At 45.8% G+C, this 25,678-nt stretch overlaps 1 protein-coding gene and 1 long non-coding RNA gene across 9 annotated transcripts in view; one reads left to right on the top strand and one right to left on the bottom strand.

Moving 5' to 3' along the window:
* The window catches only part of Wdtc1 (WD and tetratricopeptide repeats 1), a 68,201-nt gene that overhangs the window by 4,347 nt on the left and 38,176 nt on the right, over window positions 1–25,678 (top strand). For 2 of the 8 annotated variants that reach the window (XM_063287535.1, XM_039109775.2), the window contains exon 1: window positions 14,895–15,186. The exons of 2 other annotated variants lie outside the window; for them this stretch is intronic. The gene's annotated coding sequence lies outside the window, so the exon portion shown is untranslated. Of the gene's footprint in view, window positions 1–14,303; window positions 14,689–14,816; window positions 15,187–25,678 lie in introns of those variants that run through there. 4 more of the 8 variants (XM_008764135.4, XM_063287534.1, XM_008764136.4 and 1 more) reach the window with 4 other exon arrangements.
* LOC134487006 (uncharacterized) lies at window positions 10,796–14,239 on the bottom strand. The gene is made up of 2 exons (XR_010066674.1): window positions 14,152–14,239; window positions 10,796–11,701 (listed from the first exon to the last, which is right to left on the bottom strand). It is a non-coding gene; the product is annotated as an uncharacterized LOC134487006 (long non-coding RNA).

The raw sequence follows: 25,678 nt of genomic DNA, 5'->3' as shown, positions 1-25,678 counted from the left end.
GCCAGATCCCATTACAGATGGTTGTGAGCCACCATGTGGTTCCTGGGACTTGAACTCAGGACCTCTGGAAGAGCAGTCGGGTGCTCTTAACCGCTGAGCCATCTCTCCAGCCCGAAAACGCATCTTTCATTTCACGCCAGTAAGGCAAGTTTGCCTTTGATAACTTTTCATTTGAAAAAGTTGGTTTTTATTTTTTTATTTTTTTCATGCATGATCAAATGAAAGGCATTTGTTAGTCGTCTTTATAATTAGTCTGTACTTATAAAACGTATAGTTTGGAAATAAAGACAAAACCTCTTCTCCTCCATCCTGAGGTCAACCCATCTTTAAATATACATGCTGGGGCTGGGGATTTAGCTCAGTGGTAGAGCGCTTGCCTAGGAAGCGCAAGGCCCTGGGTTCGGTCCCCAGCTCCGGAAAAAAGAACCAAAAAAAAAAAAAAAAAATATATATATATATATATATATATATATATATATATATATATATATATATATATACACATGCTGATTTAATCCAGCAGGGTTTTTTCCTACTATCCAGTGTCTCTCCACCGCTGTTGTTCCTTTCTTATTAGCATTTTTTAAAATGTAAAGATATCACTATGGAGTCTATCTCTGGGCATCCTCATTACCCTTCCTGTTTCTTTTTTTTTTCTTTTTTTTTTTTTTTTGGTTCTTTTTTTCGGAGCTGGGGACCGAACCCAGGGCCTTGAGCTTCCTAGGTAAGCGCTCTACCACTGAGCTAAATCCCCAGCCCCACCCTTCCTGTTTCTTAAGCATGTCTTTTAAAGTGCAATTAGATTTTTCAATAACTCTCTGACCCGAATGATTGTGCGGCATATGCCTGAAATGTGCTTTATGTCGTAATATGCAAAAAATGGTTTCATTTTACCAAAGTCAGCGGGAGCACTGTCAGTCTTAGTTTGTACAGCTGTCCCATAACACCCCTAACTTGTAATAAGTGTGTAATTACAGAGTCAGCCTCCTTTGAACTGGAAGAAGATGCCAGTTGAAATCCTGGGTGTGTCTATGGTGTGGTGCATGTACTTTATTTCCCTGGTGCTGGAGGGCTTGGTAGAACCCTATGGGATCTGATAAGTACAATGGGCGATTTCTATTTTTGATAACTTGTTGTAGTTGAGTGAATAGTGAAGTTAATTCTGAGTCATCGGGAATAAGTTTAGCCGTTTCTTTTTTTTTTTTTTTTAAAGGTTTATTTATTATGTATAAGTACACTGTAGCTGCCTTCAGACACAGCAGAAGAGGACATCAGATCTCATTACAGATGGTTGTGAGCCACCATGTGGTTACTGGGAATTGAACTCAGGACCTCTGGAAGAGCAATCGGTGCTCTTAACCACTGAGCCATCTCTCCAGCCCCCAAGTTTAGCCGTTTCAATATGTAAAACAGCTCTCTGCCTTATCGAGAGTCAGTAACTCTATTAAGAGATTCAGGAAAATCTGATAATACCATAAGAATGATATATCTGATTTTTTTAAAGATGTATTTATTTATTTTATTTTATGTAGCTGTCTTCAGACACACCAGAAGAGGACATCAGATCCCATTACAGATGGTTGTGGGCCACCATGTGGTTGCTGGGAATTGAACTCAGGACCTTTGGAAGAGCAGTCAGTGCTCTTAACCGCTGAGCCATCTCTCCAGCCCCCCAGCTCTAATTATTATTATTATTATTTTTTTTTTTTTGGTTCTTTTTTTCGGAGCTGGGGACCGAACCCAGGGCCTTGCGGTTGCTAGGCAAGCGCTCTACCGCTGAGCTAAATCCCCAACCCCTCTAATTATTTTTAAAACTGAATCGTTAAGGGCTTGAGCCACTTTATTTTTTCCTGACTGCCCTGATTTATTTGCATTAGTATAGAATGTAAGGGCTCCAGAAACAATACCTTTTACTGTGTCACATGGCTTTAATTTTCTTGCTTGTCCTTCTGGCCCCATACACTCAACCCATTTTCACTCTGTTTTACCTGAGAAAAATTCCAGCCCCTCGAAGTTGAGTGTTTACTTCCTGAACAGGCCAATCTGGTTGCTAAGATTTTGATGAAGTTATTGTCACTTTTGTTTATTTATATTTTTAGCTTCTTCGATTTTTTTTTCTCCCCCCCCCCCCCCCCCCCCCCCCCCCCCCGAGCTGGGGACTGAACCCCAGGGCCTTGCGCTCGCTGGGCAAGCGCTCTACCGCTGAGCTAAATCCCCAACCCCTGGTCTTCGATTTTTTATAGCATTTTGCCAAATTACTTGTTTGTTGTTGTTGTCGTCTCTCCTGAATTTTTTTTTTTTTTTTTATCTACTGTAGCTGTTCTGTCCTCATTTCCAGAGCAGTGTTTTTAACAACAGGAATTAAATCTTTTAGTTGCTCAGTGGCTGAGTTTCTCCTACACCGACAGGGATCAACTGTATTGAATTTGATATCAGGATTTCGGGAGACCCCTTAGGGATTTCCCTATGACAAAGAGTACCTCGCCTACCCCTTGCTAATGTGCATTCATTCATCCAGTGTTGGCCTTTGTCACACTTTCTGCTGGGGACTTCTTTTTTAGATTATCTCTGGAAAAATCAGTCTTAAAAAAAAAATACCAGGGGCTGGGGATTTAGCTCAGTGGTAGAGCGCTTACCTAGGAAGCGCAAGGCCCTGGGTTCGGTCCCCAGCTCCGGAAAAAAAAAAAAAAAAAAAAGAACCAAAAAAAAAAAAAATACCAGAAAGTGGCTCTCTTTCTCCACACCATCTCAAAAACCTCTCAAACTGGATGTCTTTCCTTTCTTCTTCCTGTGTGTGTCTCTCCTCCTGACTTCCTCTTTCTCTCTGGTTTTTCCTATGTTCACTCCCTGTCAACTGGTTCCTTGCTCCAATTCTTTTGACTTTAGCTAATCCTGTTTACAATAAACAGAAAACTCTCAGATTAAAGGTGTGTGCTAAGGCTGAGCCATACCACAACTAGAAATAGGTTTTTTTTCCAGTAAATATCACAATCTCAGGGGTTCACAGTGTGATCAAATATCCCGTAACAGGTATCACCATACCTAGCTTTGAAATTTCCTTTAAGTTAGTATACAAAGCAATAGATTTCGAAGGCCAAGTACTTGTCTAAGATGCTGTGTGGGTGTTTTGGTTCACTTTGGAGGAAAGGAGATGTAGCCTGGAGATAAATCATCCCTAAAGTTTGCTAGGCCTAGTAGCACAGGCCTTTAATCCCAGCTCCTTGAGAGGCTGAGACGGGCATCAAAAGTCTAAGGTGTAACAGGGCAAGGTGGTTCACACCTTTGAGCCTAGTGCTAGGGTGGCAGAGGCAGGTGGATCTCTGTAGTTTTGAAGCTAGCCTGGGCTACAAGACTGAAAAAGGACAGAGGGGCAGGGGAGGAGAGAGACAAGAAAGGAAGGAAAAGAAATTAAATACTGTGATACCCATTGCATTGTTCCTGCTGAGGGCTGCATTTGATCATCAGGGCTTCTTGTGTTTCCATTATTAACTTTAGGCTTTTATTCCCCACAGTGAAGGGGTATCTTTGGAATTTTGGCAGGGATTACACTGAACCCTAAGTCATTTTAGCTAATACAGCTATTTTCATAATATCGAGCTGCTGATCCAAGCCATTTTCCACTAATATGGCGTCTCCACTCTCAAGGGTGTTTACCCAGTTAGTGAAAAGTTGGCCACAATTTTGTTATATTGTATTGCAGTGTCTTTATTGTTTGTGTGTTTGGTTTGTTTTTGGTTTTCGAGAAGGGTTTCTCTGGGTAGCCATGGCTGTCCTGGAACTCACACTATAGACCAGGCTGGCCTCGAACTCAGAGATCTGCCTGCTTTTGCTTGGGTTAAAGTCATGCATCACCACTGCCCAGCCTCGAAGTATCTTCTTTTCCAAGTTCCTTCCATTTTTCATGATTGGAGTGTTAAACTTCATTAAAAGCCTTTTCTGCATCTATGAAAGGGTTCCATGTAGCCCAGGGTGGACTCTGCCTCCCCAGAGCTGGGATTAAAGATGTATACCATAATGCCTGCTTTTCTCCTCTTCCTTCGCTCCTTTCTTCCTTTCTTTCTTCCTTCCTTCCTTCCTTCCTTCCTTTCTTTCTTTATTTATTTCTTTCTTTCTTTCTTTATTTATTTATTTTTGAGATATATTTCATGTAGCCCGGACAGGCATCAAACTTTTGCAGAGTATCAAATGATGACCTTGAACTTTTGATCTCCCCGACTTCTACCTCCCACCTGGTGGGAACATGGACCTTGGGCATCATACCTGGTTTATGCAGTGTTAGAGATGGACCCAAGGCTTTGTGAATGCTAGGCAAGTGTTCTACAAACTGAGCTACACTGCCAGAATCTCTGATACAACCCGTGTGTGTGTGTGTGTGTGTGTGTGTGTGTGTGTGTGTGTGTGTATTTTTTGAGATGTGATCTCAACACACAGCTCTGTTTAGCCTTAGCCAAGGTTGTCGTAAATGCTGGCAGTTCCTTTGCCTCAGCTCTTCTAGTGTAAGATTACAGGCATGCACGATCTTGCCTGGTAGTTTAGGGGATTTTTGACCAACTCATTTTGTACTTCATCCTCCTAATGAGTTTGACAAATATGTGGATTCTGCTTGTTCTTTGGGCCTGTAGAGGAGCAGACACAGTGAGGCCACTGATCCAAGAGATATCAGTCTCTCTTCCTCCCCCACATACAACAGAAACTACTTTGAGACTGCCAGGACTGATGGCTACAGTGTAACTGTGGCAACTTTGTTCTTTTAGTTCTGGACTGTAACGGGATGCCCCTTACTAGGTAGCAAGCTGACACAGGGTGGTTGGAGAGCCCTCTATCTTAAGCAGTAAGGGTGTCTTAGTGAGACCTTGACTCAAACTAAACTAGAAATGATGGCCTGGAGGGATGGCTCAGCAGTTAAGACCACATAGTGCTTGTCCGGAAGACTTGAGTTCGGTTCCCAGCGCTCACATTGGGCAGCTCACAACAGTCTCTTAACTCCAGCTCCGGGTGACCTGGTGCCATCTTCTGACTTCCGTGGGCATTCACGCACGTGTGGCACACATTCACACAGACACAAGAATGCGTGTAAATGAAATAAGGAAATCTTAAAGTAATAACGGGGCCAGAGAGATGGTTCTGTGGGTAAGAGCACTGGGGTTCTCTTCCAGAGAATCTAAATTCTATTCCCAGCGCCCACAGGTAGCATCATCAGCAACCCAGCAGAAGCATCTGTCACTCCAGTTGCACTCTCCTGGCCTCCTTTGGGCACTAAGCCACATACATGATACACAGACAGATGCAGACAAAATACCCATATGCATAAAATGAAAACTAATCAAGGCTAATGAAGTAGCTTAGTGGTAGAGCACTTGCTTATATGCACAAAGCTTGTTCAGTCTCTACACACACTCTTGCCCCGCCCCCCAAGACTCGCCATTTCTAAGAGAGCTTTGTTTGTGGTTACACACAGCCCTTTCAATCCTTCTGTTCTGTTTTGTTGAGACACTGTTTCTTTGTATAGCCCTGGCTGCCCTGGACTTGGCCCAGTAGACCAGGTTGGCCTCCAGTTTAGAGATCTGCCTGCCTCTACCTCCCAGTGCTGGGATTAAAGGTGTGCACCACCACCACCACCACCACCACGACCAGGCAGTCCTTTCGATTCTTTTTTTTTTTTTTTTCTTTTTTCTTTTTTTCGGAGCTGGGGACCGAACCCAGGGCCTTGCGCTTGCTAGGCAAGCGCTCTACCACTAAGCTAAATCCCCAACCCCAGTCCTTTTGATTCTTAAGCCGGAGTAACTTCTGTGACCATACACAGTTTACAAAAAAAAGATGGGAATTTTTGCTTGTCATCCACATTCTGAGTTTCTGCTGCCAATGGCCAGGAAGAGATACAGTTTCATCTTGCTGCAACAGATCGCCTCTGTGGTACTGTGAGACAGAGCCTTCCAGTTTTTGCTTCCTCAGCCCCTATCTCTCTGTGTTCAGTTACTCATTCCACCTGTATCCCACCTCCTAATTATCTGCCCTCATCTACCAGTCTTCTGTCCCCTTTACTCGGGAGCCTTCCTCTTTTGCCTCCATCTCCCGGTCAGCTTTCCTGCCTCTAGTTTGACCAATGCTGTTCAGTTTCTTCATGACGTAATCCAAGTGATTGGTCCATGGCTCAAATGGCCTCAGACAAGGTCCACGATATTAGTGTGGCTTTATAAGATCCTTCTCATCTGCCCACAGCTTCGCTTTTCAACCACTCTCTGCCCTGCCTGACTGAACTAGTTCCCTAAATGTACTCAGGATATTTCTTCCCCCGGAAACCTTGCTTCTTCAGATCACTCTGATCTCAGCTTGAATACCACTTTGTTGAGGAAGTCCTCCCTTAGCTCTACCACTTCACCAGGCTGACTTGGGAATCTTTAGTAGCCAGGCAGAGGCAGGTGGGAATTCAAGGCCAGCCTGGTCTACAGAGTGTGTTCTAGGATAGCCAAGGCTACACAGAGAGTATGTTCAAGATAGCCAGGGCTACACAGAGAAACCTTGTTTTGAGAAACAAAAACAAACAAACAGTCCTTAGTAGGGGCTGGAGAGATGGTTAAACTGTGCTCAACTTGGAATCCCAGCCCTTAAGAGGCTAAAGCAAGGGGATGATGAAGTCCAGGCTGGATACACAGTTACTTTCAGGCCAGCTTGGGATACATAGTGACCCTATCTTAGAAATAAACAAAAGGCACTATGTTGAGCTGGGAGCAGCTAGGAGGTCACGACCTTTGTGGTGCTTAAGAGGACAAGTCAGGGAAGAGAACCCTGATCCTCAAGTCTGCTTTACATCTATGGAATGGGTGTTGACGAAACTGATACTGGTGTTGACGAAACTGATACGCTAAGGGAAAAGCCCTTGTAGGTAGCATCACTAGAAGTGATGAAGGCAAGGCTTATGTTCTGGTCATCTTCAGTCAGGCTGACTTGGCTCTGGTTTTGAGTGGGTCATTAGGAGCAAGAGGCGTGAGAGGAAATAACATGAGCATGCAGGCCAGGAGAGGGCATCCGATCTCATTACAGATGGCTGTGAGCCACCATGTGATTGATGGGAAGAACAGACAGTGCTCTTAACCGCTGAGCCATCTCTCCAGGGCTCATGATGATATGAGAGGGCTTTCTTGGTGATGATATGAGAGGGCCCAGTTGACTGTGGGTGATGCCATGCTGGGCCAGTGGTCTCCTGGGTGTTATAAAAAAAACAAAACAAAACAAAAAAACAAGTTGATCAAACTAGTAAGTGCCATTCCTTATTGCCTCCACATCAGCTCCTGCCTCCAGATTCCTGCCTTGAGTTTTTGCCCTGACTTCCCCTCAGTGATGAAGTGTGACCTGAGAGTTGTAAAATGAAATTAACCCCACAACCCCCACTGAAAACTGCTTTTGGTCCTGGTGTTTGTTAGGCCATAGAAATCCTAACCAAGATACTAGTTCTTCCAAATACCTTAGACTCTACATTGGAACCAAGCAAAAACTAGGTGATAAATGTGATTAGAGCCAGCGTCGTTTATTGACCTTTATTATGCCTAAGTTGTTTTTTTTTTTTTCTCTTTTTTTCCCTTTTCTTTTTTTCGGAGCTGGGGACCGAACCCAGGGCCTTGCACTTGCTAGGCAAGCGCTCTACCACTGAGCTAAATCCCCAACCCCAGTATTTTTTACATATATATATATATATTTTTTTCGGAGCTGGGGACCAAACCCAGGGCCTTGTACTTGCTAGGCAAGCGCTCTACCACTGAGCTAAATCCCCAACCCACATATATTGTTTCTAATTAACCTAAGATGGGTATTTTTTTCCTTTTTCTAACCCCCTTCCTGACAGGGTTTCTCTGGGTAGCCCTGACTGTCCTGGAACTCACTCTGTAGACCAGACTGGCCTCAAACTCAGAGATCTGCCTACCTCTGCCTCCCAAGTGGTAGGACTAAGAGCCTGAGCCACAACTTGCCAGCCTAGAGATGGGCATGGGTACTTATATCTTCATTGTGCAAGCTGAGCTTTCTCTGAACTGTTTTGGACCCTGGACTTTGGAGATCTTTCTGAACGAATCCAAGATTGTTAAGGGAGTTCATGACTTTCTACCTGCTGACACTTGCGGCAGAAAACTACAACAACAACAACAATAACAACAACAACAAAACCAAAAAAACAAAGTAGGAGCCTAATAAAAGAAGGTTCCATCAAGCCCCAGGCCAGACTTATGAACAGGAAACTTTTGGAGACATTTGAGAGGAAGTTATGGCTCCACTCAGCGCTGCCGAAAAGCCCTGATTTTAATGGATGCAAAAGTTGAGGTGATTGGTCAGGAAACCCCCTAGAACATTTTCTAGAAGAATTACCACTAAAGTATTGCTCACATCTTGTGTGGAGAAAGTGTGTGTATGTGTGTCGCGGGGATGAGGGCTGGGTGAATCTGATCATTTCCGTCCTCCTTGTCTGAGAGGAGATGCAGTGTTCACAGGCAACCACTAGGGGGCACTGTGAAAGGCGGGCACACTGATTTCCTTTTTAGAACCTATCAGTTAGAAGGGATTTCAGATCGCGAAGTGTAAACTCTGGTTTTTGTGTTTTACTTCCTTTTGGGAGGAGGTCTTGCTCTGAAAACTCATAGCAATTTTCCTGCCTCAGCCCCCGAAGTGATACTAGGACTGATACTAGCTCCCTAGCACTGAGCCATGCCTTCCCACCCACATCTCCCCCGGTTTGTGCACATGTTAGAGTTGGAGAGCTACAGGTTTGTGGAGCAGCACAGTCACCCCTTTCTCTCACGTGAAGCATAGCCCACGTTGTGCTGACGGTGGCTCGCAGTACTGTAGCTTCCCGCAGTTAGTGCCAATCATCAGGACTTATGGCAGCATTTGGTAAGTGGCAGGTGACCATCAGTTTAGCGAGCCAGTATCTACGTGTTTTGAACATAAAAGACATGGCGCGCCATGAAGGGTGAGATGGATTCGGTTCCAGTTTGCGTGTATATTCTAATAACTGTCATGTTGTAACATGGGTTTCCTCCTCTGTTAAATTTCTTTCAAGAAGTAACCTGAATTCGAGCCCCAGAACCATGTAAAGGTAGAAGGACAGAAGTGACTTTAAAAGATGTCTTCTGGTCCCTAAAGCTACACCGTGCCATTGCCATGAGCCAGCCCCACCCCACCCCCAAATAACAGCTAATAATAGCGATTTCTTTTTTAAAAAGCTCACCATGGGGACTGGAGAGATGGCTCAGCCACTAAGAGCACTGACTGCTCTTCCAGAGGTCCTGAGTTCAATTCCCAGCAACCACATGGTGGCTCACAACCATCTGTAGTGGGATCCGATGCCCTCTTCTGGTGTGTCTGAAAGACGGCGACAGTGTACTCATACATAAAATAAACAAATACAATTTTAAAAATAAAACAAAAACCCAGCATGGTGAGGTCTGGGAGTCATATAGATAGACACATAAATACTATGTACACCTGATGGCCAAAGTACTATGTACACCTGATGGCCAAAGTTTGATCCCTCGAACCCACACAAGAAGCCAGATGTGGTAGTGGCACACATCTGTCACATTCCTACTATGAGATGGAAGCCAGAGACCTGGTTACCCAAGACCCTGGTTAGCAGGGTGCTTGGAGGTCAGAACAAGGTAGAAGAAAAGAACTGACTCCCAAAAGGTTGTTCTCTGACCTCTACATTTCCACCTGCATGAAATAAATACAGAATTATTATTATTATTTTTTTTGAGCTGGGGACCGAACCCAGGGCCTTGTGCTTGCTAGGCAAGCGCTCTACCACTGAGCTAAATCCCCAACCCCCAGAATTAATTTTAATACATACAATTTTCTTCTGGGTCAAATTAGGGGACTAGCAGATAGGGTTTCAAACCTAGATTTACTCTTAAGAGGTCCTGTAACCAGAAGATAGGGTTTCCCTGTGCAGCCTTGGCTGTCCTGTAACTCACTACGTAGACCAAGCTAGACTTGAACTCTGAACTCAGAGATTCACTTGCCTCTGCCTCCTGAGTTCTGGGAATAAAGGCCTGTGCCACCACCCTGACAATAACCAGAACTCGTAAAAGAGAGAGCATCTAATTTTTTATTATCTCAAAACTAAAATTCTTTTTTTTTTTTTCACAACAAGGTTTCTCTGTGTAGCCCTGGCTGTCCCAGAATTTGCTTTGTAGGCTGGCCTCAAATTCAAAGAAAAAAAATATATATGATATTTATATATAACCTCATCTCAGCCCCAGGTTATAAAACTTTAATTTTAGGTGAGTGTAGTGTCTAGATCAAGATGGGTTTTTTTCTCTCATTTAATAAAAAACATTGTAGTTGAGTGAGATGACTCAGGGAATAAAGGTGATTATCGCCAACCCTGACAACCTGAACTTGATCCCCAGGAACCAAGGGGTTGGAAGGAAAGTACAGACTTCAGCAAGGTGGCCCCTCCACCCGTGTGCTGTGCTCATGCATACTCAAACATAAACACACACAAATGTAATAAGAAAAGTTGAATGTTTAGTGAGAAACTATTTGTAGCATTCAGTAACGTCTAGATAATAATCAAGTTGAGAGCAGGGTGTGGCCTCGCAGGTCTTCAGTTTTAGCATCTGGGAGCCAAAGGCAGGAGCATCGACACAAGTTCCAGGCTAGCTTAGCTTGGGCTTACATGATGAATTCCACAGCGCACACACCTTTTCTCAAACAACAATAAAGCACAGTAAAAAAAAAAAAAAAAAAAAAAAAAAAAAAAAAAAAAAAAAAAAAAAGCTGAGGAAGCTGCTCAGTGGTGGGGGACTTTCTTTTTTTTTTTTTTTTTTTTTTTTTGTTCTTTTTTTTCTGGAGCTGGGGACCGAACCCAGGGCCTTGCGCTTCCTAGGTAAGCGCTCTACCACTGAGCTAAATCCCCAACCCCTCAGTTCTTTTTTTAAAAAATTATTTAATTTCATTTTTCACTTACGGGGTTTTGCTTACATGTGGTCTGTGTACCTGCAAAGGCTGTTAAGAGATTTTGGGATCCCCCTAAAACTGAAATGGCAGTGAGATACCCTGTGGATGCTGGGACTCTAACCTGGGTTCTTGGGAAGAGAACCCAGTACTCTCAGCCGCTGAGCCTTCTCTACAACCCAGGTGTACATATTTTTGTGTTTATATTCAATGTAGAGCCTCAAGAAAACCATCATCTTTAATGTATTATCTTTCAATTTCCATTCTTACTCCTTATTGCAATTTTGAGACACTTCGATTGCATCTGAGTGATTTACTTGGTTGGGCACTACACTTTGAAAAAGCAGTGTGCATCCACCCACCCTCCTGCGGAAGTTAGGGCATCTTTTGCTAGTACACTGGACGTGGAAGGAGCATCCTTGCCTGTGTAGGCCTCCTTCTGGCCCCAAATAATAGTTCTGGAGTGTTAGAATTGCCGGGTTGTTGGCTGGACATAACTTTAATCTCAGTGGCCAGGAGGCAGAGGCAGACAGATCCCTGGGAGGAAAGGACCAACTTAGTCTACATAGTGAGTTCTAGGCCAGCGGCCAACGAGGGCTATAAGCAAGTAAGCAAGAAAGAATCAAGGGTTGTTAATAGGAGACTCTTCAATTTCAGGTTGACTTCTGTTGCGTTTATCCCGGAGTCTAATACGATGAAAGCCATACAGCAACTCTCTCTGCGAAGGCAGCCATCAGTTGGATTATCCGTTGATGTTCTTGGGGAGGAAAAAACCAGCTATATTCATTACCATAAACTATATTTGAAAATACTTATTCCAAAAAAAAAAAAGAAATCAGAGATTATTGGAATTGATCCTTTACATATCTCTCCTAATTGGTTCTAGAGTGACTTAGAGACATAACTGTACCTACTGGACTTGAATACTAACCAAAGCCAACCAGCGTGGCTAGCTAGGCTTTCTTCAGTTCATCTGAGTTGGCTGGAAGCTATGTCCTGAACTGAACATTTTTTCTCTGTGGTCTTGGGAATCAAAGCGTGGGTCTTGCACATTAAGTTTTATATGTGTGTGTGTGTGTGTGTGTGTGTGTGTGTGTGTGTGTATGTGTGTGTATAAACACATATATAAATGATATATATAAATATATGTGTTTATATATATATAAATGAGTGACTTAGGGTTTCTTTTTTTTAAAGATTTATTTATTTTATATATGTGGATACACTGTTGCTGTTGGTATCTTCAGACCACCAGAAGAGGACATCATAACTCATTACAGATGGTTGTGAGCCACCATGTGGTTGCTGGGAATTGAACTCAGGACCTCTGGAAGAGCAATCAGTGCTCTTAACCTCGGAACCATCTCTCCAGCCTGTGATTTAGGGTTTCTATTGCTGTGATAAAACACTGTGACCAAAAACCACATGGGGGGGAACTCATACGTGTCCCGATCACAGAACATCATGAAGGGAAGTCAGGGCAGGAACTCAAGGAGAAACGGAAGCGTCCAAAGGAGTGATACTTACTTGCCCCTCGTGGCTTGCTCAGCCTGCTTTCTTTTACAACTCAGGACCACCTGCCTATGGGTAGCACTACTCATAATATGCTGGGCCATACTGGGTCTTCTCATATAAATTGTTAATCAAGAAAATGTCTCGGGGTTGGGGATTTAGCTCAGTGGTAGAGCGCTTGCCTAGCAAGCGCAAGGCCCTGGGTTCGGTCCCCAGCTCCGAAAAAAAAAAAGGAAAAAAAAATGTCTCTCAGGCCAAGCCGGTGTGAGGATTGCCCCTCCCCTTGTGTGAAGTTGACAAAATACTGATCAGCACAGAGTAAGAGTAAAATACATAGTCCAATAAGTTAGTGTTTGCCAATGTATATGCACATGCATACATACAAATACTATATATGGAGACATGTGACTAAGCTTGAGGGCTCCAGTGAATACCAGCCAGAAAATAAGCAAGTTATTGTGGGGGTTATTACCTCTGGTTATCCCTTGCCAGCAAACACTCACTGTGACTGCAGATATATACTGTCACAGAAGCACAATCCACCCCTCTTTCTTGTCATTTCTGCAACCATGTCACCCAGAACAATTCCCTATTAAAATAATGGGGAGGGCTGGAGAGATGGCTCAGCAGCTAAGAGCACTGATTACTCTTCTAGAGGTCCTGGGTTCAATTCCCAGCAACCACATGGTGGCTCACAACCATCTATAATGGAATCTCAACATGCAGGTGTAAAGGAAGAGGGACTCATTAATATATTATTTTTAAAAAACGATTATGCATGGATTAGACATATCTAGGTTTTGAGGCCAAATTCTACCATTTGCTAGCTGCCTGCTTGTTTAATTCACTAGAAACACTTACCTCTTGAGAAAGACATAGGATAAATATTAGCTACTTTGTAGCTCTATTGACCCAGTCACCCTAATGAAGACTGCAGGCCTAAAGCTAGGACCTGTGGATTCAAAATGTCAAGTCTTAATGTCTGTGGGGTTTTTGCTTGTTTTTTGAGACAAGGTTTCACCTTGTAGCCCCAGCTGGGCTGGAACTCACTAGCCTCAGGTCCATTCACCTGTACCTCCCACAAGCACAACACCCAGCTAAGTATTCTCTGTGTCTCTGTTTCTCTCTCTGTCCCTCTTTCCCCTCCCCCCCTTCTTCCATACAGCCAAGCAGGAAAGGTCAGGAGGCATGCCCCATGACCTTTCTAAGAAATGAAGACTGACCTGAATTCACAAGGGTAGGATCTTCTCCAAAGAGAAAGAAATCAGTTTGGACTAATTCACATAAGTGATTGGAACAGAAATGAGCAAAGACAAGACACTTACGGGAAGAGAAACCGGGACCAGCTAAATGTTTCTACCTAGTCCTTGAGCACTACCTGGTTTCAATCCTTGTTTTCTGATCAGCCGTGTGACCCTGGGCTAGCAGCTTTTTAACCACTTTATGCTTGTTTCCTCTTCCTTGAAAACAGAAACAATTGTATCTATCAAAGGGAGCATGCAGTGACATTAAAGGTGTTCTTCCTTGGACATTGCCATACTGTATACCTACCACTCTAAGTTAACATTTAGATTCTCAGAAAGTGATGGCAATGTGTTTGAGTTGAAGCTCCTGGTCTCTCTACCTTAAGTTACCCTCAGCGCTGCCTTTGTCACCTTGAAACTTCCTTAGAGAGGAGGGTGTCCCAGTTCTGACCTGGAGCTTGAAAGTCAGAACAGCATTTACTCGACTAGTATCAGATAGACCTTGTCTGCCATCCAATCTGGGTTCCTAGAGCTCCCAGGTCACTCAACATAGGGCCTTTTCCTTTCAGTGCCTGAAGATTCCAGCATGGAACGTGTTACTTCAGCAGCCCCCTAGAGCAGGAAGGAGTAGTACTGCTGAGGCTTTGCTCTGGCAAGACTAAGGTCTTAGCCTTAGGTGTTCCCTAATTAACAGGATCAGAGGCAATATTGATGAGCCCTTAGTCCTTAGAGGTGCTGTACTGGACCTGGGAGAACATGTGGAATTGGGACCCAGAAAGGGTGTAGTGGGATGGGAGGTGCGTCCAGGTAACTAATGGTAACTGGGCGGGGCAAGCCTACACCGCAGCACCTCTGCGATGGCGAAAGACTACGACTCCCATGATACTCCAGAGCTGAGTCCCGCTTTTCCGCCCGCCCACTGGCTGCCGTTCCCGCGAGCGGTGAAGCCGATTGGCCCCGGCGGAGCGGGGGGCTCCCCCGCTAGCAGGTTAGTGGGCGCCACCGGCAGCAGACGTTGACCGGGCGCGCGTTGGGGGGCGGGGGGGGGACAGGGAGGATTAGGGCCCGCGCTCACTATTCAGGAAACTGCCGGGCGCCATCGCCGTAGCGTAGTCACCGACCGGGAGGCGCGGGGCAGGCGCGGAGTCTGCGTGGCGCAGGCGCAGTGCGGAACTTCTTCTGGGTCCCCAGACAGCTGGAGGAGATAAACAGAGGAGGAGGGAGGGGAGTGCGTGTGTGAGAGCGCGCGAGGGAGTGTGAGTGTGTGTGAGCGCGGGTGTGAGGCGGTGCGCAGGGGCGGGCGGAGGCGCTGTCCGGCCCCGGCCAGGCGCCGGGCGGGGAGCATGGGAAGAGGCTAGAGCTGCTCGGGTCCCCAGCCCCCTTCCCGGGATCCGCAACCCTGCTCCCGGGAGAGGGGCCGGGCCCCCTGGACCGACATGGGCTCCTGAAGTTGCTCCGCTGCTGGTCCTGGGAAGAGACCTGACAGGTATGGGTCGCCGCCGCCCCATCCCCGCCGCAGATGCCAAGTCGGGGACAGGCTCCGACAGCCCCAGCACCCGGGCCGCCAGCTCTGGGCCGGTTCCCGTGCTGGGGGCCTGAGCCCGACTACCTCGGGACTCCGGGGTGTCCCGAGAAGGGGTCAGGCCTCGGCGGCGACAAGGAAGGGCAGAAAGGGCCGGGGAAGGAAGGCTCGCAGGCGACTGGCTGGGAGGTAAGGGGAAGGCTGTAGAAGTCCCGGTGGCTTCACCGGGGCAGAGACACGAGACTTTTATTTATTTATTTATTTTTGCGGAGTTTTTGACATCTGATCTGGCACTGATCGCACTCAGGAAGAAAGGGGCAGGTGGAAGTTTCAAGAGGTCAAGGACCTGATCTGCTCTTTTCGTGTCTCTGCCTCCTCTCTCCCCCTCTCGCTCTCTGTTTCTGTCTCCCCCATACCCCTTTCCTTTCTCTCCTTCTCCTTCCTCTCCGTGTGTGTGTGTGTGTGTGTGTGTGTGTGTGTGTGTGTGTGTGTGTGTGTGTGTTTTCAGGCTTCTGGCAGCCGCAGATGCCTTCAGTGGCTCATCCTGGCACCAAACTGAACTTTGCCAAGGTGTTTGCATCATCAACTGTAGCGCTAAGTACAAAGGGTCTCTGTTTGGGAGTGGGCGATTAGTACCCACTTCAAAAGGGTAAATAAGAATCGTGGAGATAAACCGCAAACCAGCAGGATCTCTTTCTGAAAGCTCTAGTGGAGTGTCCCATTCCCCGCCGCGCCCCTCCCCCCAAGCCCGGTAGTTGGAGTTTCTTGGCGACTTCTGGTTTGCTCTCCACTGCAGGTCCATTACCAGGACTAATAGAAAAACAGATATGAGGGGTTACGTTGCGATTTATCTTAGAAGTACGGGACGATTTATCTTAGCAGCTGAATGTGACTAATTTCTTGGGCTGTGAAGGTCTCTGGTTTTCTAAGTCTCTTGAGGTAATGTGTTGGTGGGTCAACTTGAAAGTTTCGTTCTCAAGTTTGAGTTTGGAAGCTGAGTACCATGACTGTAGCTTTTCCATTCCTTTCAAGGATGGGGTGGATGATGAGGATAAAATGTCAGATAAGCATTCTTTTCATGTGTGGGTTTCAAAGTCTCAAGTAGTCCAGGCAGGCCTTGAAATCATATAGTTGATGCTGGCTTTAAACTCCTATTTTCGTGCCTCCAAGTACAGGGATTAAGTGGTATAATGTCTTGGCCCAAATGTTCCCTTTTGTTTTGCTTTTTGGAGACAGTGTTTCTCTATATAGCCCTGGGTGTCCTTACATTCACTCTATAGGCCAGGCTGGCCTCAAACTCAAGAGATCTGCCTGCCTCTGCCTCCTGCCTGCTAGGATTAAAGGTGAGCGCCACCACATCTGGCTCCAGCTGTTCGTTCCTTTTTAAACAAAGCCTGCCCGATCTCTTGTGAGTTTGAGGCTAGCCTGTTCTACCTAGTGAGACCCAGTATAAATAAATAAGTAAAAAAAAACCCCAAGTATAAATAAATAAGTAAAGCCCAAGTTAGCTTTGAGAAGAAAATCATTCTGGAGTATCTTCTGAGGCAACAATGTTATATTATCTCTACGTAGGGCACAGGTGTGCTCACTGGGCTCCACTTAAGTTGGGAGTTGTGAGGCTCTGCTCACACAGTGAGTGGACACTCTTAGACCATTTCTGGTTTGAATTCTGTATTTTTTTTTCTTGTAAGCCTTGTATCTTTAAGAATTGGATTTTTGCTGCTAAGTATAATTTGTTTTTATTTTACACGTATGAGTCTTTTGCCTGTATGTATGTATGTATGTATGTACGTATGTATGTACGTACGTATGCACGCCACATGTGTTCGGTGCCCACGGAATCCAACTGGGTGGCAGGTTCCCTAGAACTGAAGCTACAGATGGCTGTGAGCTGCCATGTGGGTACTGGGAATTGACCCCAGTCCTCGGCTAGAGCAGCCAAACCTTTTAATCACTGAACCATATCTCCAGCACCCCCCACCCCCACCCCCTAGATCTTCTAAAACAGACCAGGGAGTAATTAGCAGGGTTGACTCTGAGGCTAACAGTTGATTTCTTCATTGTTAAATCGTATTTCATTTTTCTCTTCTTTTGAGACAGGGTCTTGCAGTGCATTGGAGGCTTGCCTAGAACTCAAAGCAGATCCCCCGGCCTCAGTCTCCTGAGCACTGGGACTACAGGTGTGGGTCAGCATGTCTGGCATAAATAGTTGAGGTTCTTCTCTTTTAGTCTGTTAAATTTTTTTTTTTTTTTTTTTTTGGTTCTTTTTTTCGGAGCTAGGGACCGAACCCAGGGCCTTGCGCTTCCTAGGTAAGCGCTCTACCACTGAGCTAAATCCCCGGCCCTGTTAAATAATTTTTAAAATTATTTTTATCTCGTATGCTTTGGTGTTCTGCCTACATGTATGTTGGTGTGAAGGCATTGGGATCCTGGAGTTGCAGACCTGTGTGAGCTGCCTTGTGGGTGCTGGGAATTTAACTCAGGTCCTCTGGGAGAGGGGCCACCTCTGCATCCCCCAAAAGAATGCTTTCAATATAGGTTTGAAGCATGAACATTAAGAGAAGGGAAGAGGAAAACATGCCTCGGCATGGATGTAGGCTTCTCTACAAAAGTTGCCTCCTTTCTGTTTTTTTTTTTTTAAAGATTTATTTTATGTATATGAGTATACTGTTGCTATTTTCAGACACACCAGAAGAGGGCATCAGATCCCATGACAGATGGTTGTGAGCCACCATGTGGTTGCTTGGGATTGAACTCAGGACCTCGGGAAGAGCAGTCAGTGCTCTTAACCACTGAGCCGTCTCTCCAGCCCTCTTCTGTTCTTTTATGCCTTGGTTTGGTTTTGGTGGTTCTGGGGGTTAAACCCAGGGCCTTGAACATGCTAGGCAAGCTCTGCAGCACAGAGCTATGTCACCGGTTCTTTTTCTTTTTACTTCAGCTTTTTAAAATTTAAAAATAGACCACTCTGTGTGAGAGCGTGTGCACACAGCATGTATGTTGCGCACATATATGCAGGGGCTGGTACACACACCACTGTTTGTATGTCCCGTTGCATCTGTGCAGTCAAGTGAGACAATTCTGTCCTTCACTGTGGACTCTGGGGATTGAGCTTGGCTTCTCAGGCTTGAGCAAGTGTCTGGCCTTTTATAAGTTTTCGAGATAGAACTTTAATAGTCCGTGCAGGCCTTGAACCCGTGGTCTCCTAGCCTCGGGTTCCTGAACAACACAGAAGTTAGAGGCCTGCTTCGGCTCAGCAAGTTGCTGTATTTCGTTGGTGCACTGGAGACAGCCTTTTCTGTCCTAGTCCGGATTAAACTGCTGGTAAATATGGATGCTTTTGCCTCTCCATCTCGTTAGGAACCCTTGCTTTCAAGTCATGTCTTATAAATGATACCACCTTGGGCATCATTTAGCAGAGCCGTTAAACAACCTTTATCTCTGCTTGGGACCTTCCCTGAGAGTCACTGAAGGGAAGAAAGAATCAATGACATATTGCCAACAATGACAACGTTAACAACGGTTGGCCAACTTTCGGAGTTGCACGATTGGCTTCTTCTTTTTCTTTCAAAGAGAAAGCTTCATTGTGGCTGTCAGATTTCAGGGTGTCAGTCCATATCTGCTTGGCTCCGTGGTGGCAAGAATAAAGTGACAAGAGAGGCAAACAGGAAACAGAAAAAGGAGGGTACTGAGACCAGACATAACATTCTCCAAACTCCCAGCATGGATCAAAAGTTCAAATCTGGGCCAGCAAGATGGTCGGCTGGTAAAGGTGCTTGCCTTGCAAGTGTGACAGCCTGACCTCAGATCTCAGAGAAGACGACGTTCCAGAAGTTGCCCTCTGTTCTCTACATGGTGCTCACACACACACACACACACACACACACACACACACACACACACATTGAGCATCCTCCGTGTGGCCTTCTCATACCCTTGGGCTTCAGGACATAGGAGGACACAACTGAAGAGACATTTTTCCAGACAGTCTGAGGCCTGAACTGTGCTGGGACTCACGGGGTAACTCAGGCAGCACACTGTAGTAGGGGTCATGTCCATCTTCTTCCTGTCTCAGTCTCTCCAGTGCCAGAATTACAGGCCTACACCGCCACTCCCAGCAGTGATCGTTCACTTGTTGTTCTAGTTTTCTCTCTTCTAAACTTGAACACGTGTGCTACATGCACACCTGGATCTGAGCCAGCCCTGGACAAGTGTAATATAAACTGGTGAACTGTGCTTTCTTCTTAGCTGTCATGTCTTAAGAAAATCACCACGAGAAACCTGCACCTTATCGTTACATGTCATTCTGATCAACCTACTTTGACAGATACATATTACTTGGATATATCTTAAAAAATAGCTGACATACATTGATGGTCTTGGTTTAGTTAATATTCCTTTTTATCTCCTTTAACCTTTGGGGCTGTCTTGCAAGATGAAAATTATTTTCCCATATTATGCACTTGAAGTCACACTATGGGCAATAGAAGTAACTTACTCAAGCAGGGCATCGATGGTGCATGCCTTAATCCCAACTTTTGGGAGGCACAGGCAGGCAGATCTTTGTGAGTTCAAGGCCAGCCTGGTCTACAGAGTGATCCTCCTATCTAACCTCCAAGCACTCAGAGGGTCACTGCCTCTGCTTCCACAACGCTGGGATTAAAGGCAAGAGCCGCCCGCCCCCAGGCGTGTGACAGAGGGTTAAAACTTTTAAGTAATTGAACTAAACAATCTTTTTGGTGTTTTAAACTGCGATCCTGTGAAAATATCCAGCTGCTTCCTCTTTGATCGGTAAGAAGGTGACATGTATTGATTTTCTGCTTTATCCTGGACACTTGCCAGGCGTTCTGTCTAACATACCTCACTTAATCCTATCAGAGCCCCATCCCCCACAGGACAGGCACTATCACCCAATGGTGGGGCTACCATTGGAAGTAGTTACATACATAGGTCACGGGTCCTCTCTGAGCTACAGTCCATCTCCTCGCCCCTAGAGCGAGCTTGTGAGAGTACCTGCTTTGTGAATGGGCTGCCGAGGACCAAGACAGTATTTATTCCCTGGAGCTTGGACTTAATAGTTTATTGGCTTCCTTAGGATGTGTTCAGGCCTGAATAGGGGAACCCTGAAAGCCCCGGGCTAATTCTTTGTACTATTACTAATAGCTTCAGTTTCAGAGCTTCGCTTGGTGGCTTTACTGAGCAACACCTAAAACCTTGAAACCCGAATCCTGGAAGGAGGTAGCCAGCAGGTTGAGCGTAGGAGGGTCTGGTCTCAAGGAAAGTTGTCAGCAGGCGGGCCTCCTGTTCCAGCTGCTTGGGAGGCCTATCTGGGTGAATTGAAAATTGAAGGCCTGCTTAGACTCCAGAGTGAGTTCAAAGCCATCCTTGGCAACATGGTGTTTTTGAAATGGGATGGGGATGGAGGTCAGAGGTAGAGCATCTGAAGAAGGTCGTGGCCAGGAAGTGGTACTGCTAAAGGAGGGAAGGAATAGAAATGTCCAGACATTCTTTTTTTTTTTTTTAAAGCAGATTTTTATTATTTATGTTGGTTTTTTTTTTTTAAGATTTATTTATTTTATGTATGTGAGTACACTGTAGCTGTCTTCAGACACACCAGAAAAGGGCATCGGATCCCATTTCAGATGGTTGTGAGCCACCATGTGGTTGCTGGGAATTGAACTCAGGATCTCTGGAAGAACAGTCAGTGCTCTTAACCGCTGAGCCATCTCTCCAGCCCCAGACATTCTTAAGTGAGGGTCAAGGGTCACTATTTACATTTTTATATTAAGTGCCTTCTTTTAGGATAAACAAGCTCACAACTGCTGGAGTGAGTGCCAGAGCTGGGTGCCAAGAATAATGACCCTTAATCCTCCCTGTAGCCATCAAGGGAGGGATTAACCCCATTTTCTTGGAGTGGGGGTAGGGTTACAGAGTAGGACCTTGCCCAGGGTGTTACACAGTGACTCTCAGGCAGTGTTAAGGACCAGAACCTAGCAAACCTTTACTTTTATTTACAACCCCAGATTCTATTTTCAAGCAGAATAAAACTACCCATTCTTTTTTTTTTTTTTTCTTTTTTCTTTTTCTTTTTTCTCGGAGCTGGGGACCGAACCCAGGGCCTTGCGCTCGCTAGGCAAGCGCTCTACCGCTGAGCTAAATCCCCAACCCCAAAACTGCCCATTCTTGAATGGTACGTAGCCGGGCTGTATAGGAAGCTCCTTCAGTCAAAGCGCTTGTGCATAGGTGCTGGCAGCTCTCCAGGCTGCCTCTTCAGTCACATTTGTATGTCTCATGGCTAAATGGCTACTGTAAAGGAAGGACTTGTAACCTCACCTTGCTTTCCCTTGGCCTTTCTGGAGACCTGAGTTAGGGGGTGGAGCTTCAGGGGCTTCCCTGCAGGAGGTAGGGGACTGGCAGGATTTGGAAAGGCACAAATTAAAGATCAAATCTGAGAGCGTTTGCCCATAAACCTTGAGTGAGGACAGCATTATCAGAACATGCTTCCCTTTGCCTGCTCCCTTCTGTTGCTTTATGCTACCTATGCTTCAGGCCTAACAGAAGGCAGACTGGCTAACTACAGGGAGCAATGCTCAGAGAAATGCTCACACAGCCCAGATGTCAGTAGAAGCCTCATTCAGCAGAGGAGATGCCAAGATGAGTTTCCACTCAGTGCTTCCCACAAAGGGAAGTGCTTCTTAGGATAGACTTCCACAGAAACTCATGTCAGACTCCATGGCATCCGGTAAGCCAGGAGACTCAGGTGTTTCCAGAGATGTGTTTTTGATTTGTGCTTTTCTGGAGGCAGCATTTCACTGGGTTGCCTCTGCAGGCTTCAAACTCATGATCCCCCTGCCTCAGCCCTTCTGCGTGCTGGAGGAACAAACATGGGCTGATACGTCAGCCTGAAGTAGCACTCTTGAAATTTATTATTTGTTTGTTTGGTTGGTTGGTTTTGGAGACAGGGTTTCTCTGTGTAGCCCTGGCTGTCCTGGAGCTTGCTCTATAGACCAGGCTGGCCTTGAACCCAGAGATTCCCCTGCCTCAGCCTTGAGTGCCAGGATTAAAGGAACGTGCCATCACTACCTCTATAAATTTGTGTTTAAGAATAGCAAAGCCAAATTATTTTTCCCGTGAGTGTTGGTACTGGGGTTGAGCCAGACTGTTACACATTATTAAACAATTTTGCCTCCTTGCTTACCTCTGAAGAATGCTAAGAGATAAAATTTGTTTCAGGCAACTGTTTGAACATGGTCTGATTAAAGATCCTAGCAATAGTTGTGTTGTGGCTAGTAGCCTAGGGTCTGGTGTGAGACTAGGTTGACTCCCCACTTAATAACTTCATGGCTGTGATAAATTAACTTTCCTGTGTCTCAGATCCTGCATCTGGGATAAGAATAGCACCTGTCTCATGGGCTTGCTCCAGGGGTCTGCAGTAACATGTGTAAACTGTTCCGAATCAGTAGGGTTCCAACCCTTTACTCTCACACTGTCCCATCACTGGCTCCCTGCACAGGAACAGAGGACCCGGTTAGGAAACTGGGGCTTAGAAGTGCCATGCAGAGAGCTGGAGAGACAGCTCAGCGGTTAAGAGCACTGACTGCCCTTCCAGAGGTCCTGAGTTCAATTCCCAGCAACTACATGGTGGCTCACAACCATCTGTAATGGGGATCCGATGTCTCTTCTGGTGTGTCTGAAGAGAGTAACAGTGTACTCATGCATAAAATATATAAGAAAGAAAGAAAGAGAGAAAGGAAGAAAGAAGAAAGGAAGAAAGAAACGCCATGCAGAAAGTAGATGGTGGAGTTGGGGTTTGAGTCTGTCGGATTCCACAGCTTGGCTCTCCGCCTTGGGGTTGCTCTAACCACTGCAAGCAGAAGAAAGGGAAACTTACATCTTTGCACAATGCAGAATGCTGAAAGGAGTCAGTTGTTACTTAAGCTGAAGGTGACTTCATATTGTGGGAGTCTCATGTTCGAGGGCTTGGGAGGACATGTGATTGAGTCACGTGCACACACATTTGGAAGTTGGTCCTGTCCTTTGACCTTGTGGGTACCAGAAATGGAACTCAAGTTGTTGTACAAGGTGGCAAGTACCCTTACCCACTGAGCCATCTTGCTAGCCCTATTTTTCTCTTTTCTTGAGATGGTTTGAATGAGAGTGGACCCCAGTAGGTTCATGTTTGAATGTTTGGTCCCCAGTTGGTGGAATTGTTTGGAAAGGATAAGGAGGTGTGGCCTTATTGGAGGAGCTGTGTCACTGGAGGTGGCTTTGAGCTCATGCCATTTCCAATTAGCTCTCTCACCTTGTACCTGTGGATCAAGATATAAACGCTCAGCTACTGCTCCAGCACCAGGCCTGCCCGTCTGCTGCCATGATGATGTATCTCATGTAGCCCAGGCTAGCTTCTAGCTGACTCTGTTACTGAGGCTAGCCTGATCTCTGCCTTCCTTCCAAATAATGGCATTACAGGTGTGCACCACCACTTCCAGTCTGTACCTCGCATTCTATGGATGGAACAGGAGTGGGGTGTCTCTTAAGTTCTTGTCAGTTAAGGCAGAGGCTGGTCTAGACGCAGGATCCCAGCTCAATAGTCTTTTCTCAGCACCACAAAGTATGCTTCAGTCTTCCTTAAGTGGGATGATAATCTACGTAATAGCTGTACGGCTTCCTCGTGGGGTTGTTGTGAAGCACATTAAAAGCCTGAACAGAGGCTCTCTGGTAGGCACAGTGCATCGTGTGTCACAGAAGCCACGCGGTTCATTCAGCAGTGGTTATTGGCTCAGTTCAGTCAGACTTGGGAACATTAGGGGATGAATCAGGTGAGGGGCTGGCCTGGAAGGAAGAAGCTGCAAAAGGTCATGTAGAAGACAGGAAAGGTTAAGGACCAGCTTTTCGGTTGAGTTGTGAATTTGAAGTAGAAAGGAAGAGACTTTGAGAGCTTTTATTTTTTTTTAATGTCAAAAATGTTGTCATGTCAAAAATGAACTGACATAAAAGTTACAGTTCAGCTTTTTTTTTACTTATTGGTTTTTTAAACCACTTAATTATGTGTCTTGGCGTGTAAGGAGCCCAGAGGTATCTGATTCCCCCTGGACTAGGGCTGTGAGCCACCCCACCTGGGTGCTGGGAGCTGAACTCAGGGCCTCTGCCAGAGCAGTACACTGTAACCTGCTGAGCTAGGTTTCCAGTCCCACTCTGCGGTTTTCTGCCGTCCCTCCCAGCTAGTATGGCCATCTATGTCGTAGACCTGGTGGCTTAACTGTGTGTAGATGTCAGTTTTTCTATATCATTAATCAGTATCCTACATTTGAAAATTCCTATATCTAGAAAGAAATTTCCTATATCTAGAAAGAGCTTATAGGTTTCATTTGTTTATTTTTCTTTTCTTTTTTTTTTCTTTTCATTTTTCCGGAGCTGGGGACCGAACCCAGGGCCTTGCGCTCGCTAGGCAAGTGCTCTACCGCTGAGCTAAATCCCCAACCCCTGTTTGTTTATTTTTGAGGGAGGCCTCTCTACTGTCCTAGCTCTGTGTTCAGGCCAGCCTGTGGTTTGGCCTCCCTCTGCCTTGCAGGTGCACCACTATACCCTGACAGATCAGTAAAGCTTTGTTGGAGCTCAAACCCAGGGCTTTGAGCATGATAAGCAGGTCCTCTGCCCCAGAACTACATTGTCATCTTAAAGACGGCTACTTAGTCACTTTTGAGGCAAGATCTCTTGTAATCCTGTCTACCCTTGAGTTTATTATGCAATGAAGAAGAAGGAGACTTGGTTTGGTCGATCTTTAGGTTTGAGGCGGTCTGGGAGAGCCCTGGTTGGTCTGGAACCTGCAGCGTAGCTGAGACTCGCCTCAGTCATCCTGCCTGTGCCTGCAGAGCTTGATTTCGGGGATCAGGTGTGCGCCACACTCCTACACAAGACTTTTAAAATTATTACTTATTTATCTAGACACAGGGTCTCAGTCTGTAGAACCAGTTGGCCCGGAACTCATAGATATCCCACTGCCTTTGCCCACAAGTGTGGGATTAAGGGTGAGTGCCACCACACCGGGCCTTGGAGAGAAAGAGTTAAAACTCTTGTATGAAGAACTCCAGTCCTTGTACATGCTAGGAAAATGTTGTACCCCGAGCTACATCCTCAGCCGGGGCCTTCTCACAGATGTTCACAGCACTGTGGACACAGCCAGCGGATGGCCACAGTGGGTATCAGTGTAGTGGACTCCTATTTGGGCATAAAAAAGAAAGGAAGCAGTGATGGCCCTGAGTGGAAGGATCTCAGATAAAATTGGAATAATTGGAAGAAGTCAGACACAAAGGCCATGTGTTAGTGAATCATCTGGAACAGGTAGACGCATCGAGACTGAGTGGAGCGTGGTGCTGCCAGGTGCTGGGAACAGAGGAGAGATGGGAACTGTATATTTATTTGCTGGGTGTTGGGTAATGGGAATGTTCTGGAACAAGCT

The sequence above is a fragment of the Rattus norvegicus genome, chromosome 5, assembly GCF_036323735.1.
Source record: "Rattus norvegicus strain BN/NHsdMcwi chromosome 5, GRCr8, whole genome shotgun sequence".
Lineage (NCBI taxonomy): Eukaryota > Metazoa > Chordata > Mammalia > Rodentia > Muridae > Rattus > Rattus norvegicus.
Note: the sequence above shows the minus strand (reverse complement) of the source record. Positions and strands in the feature narration are given on the sequence as shown.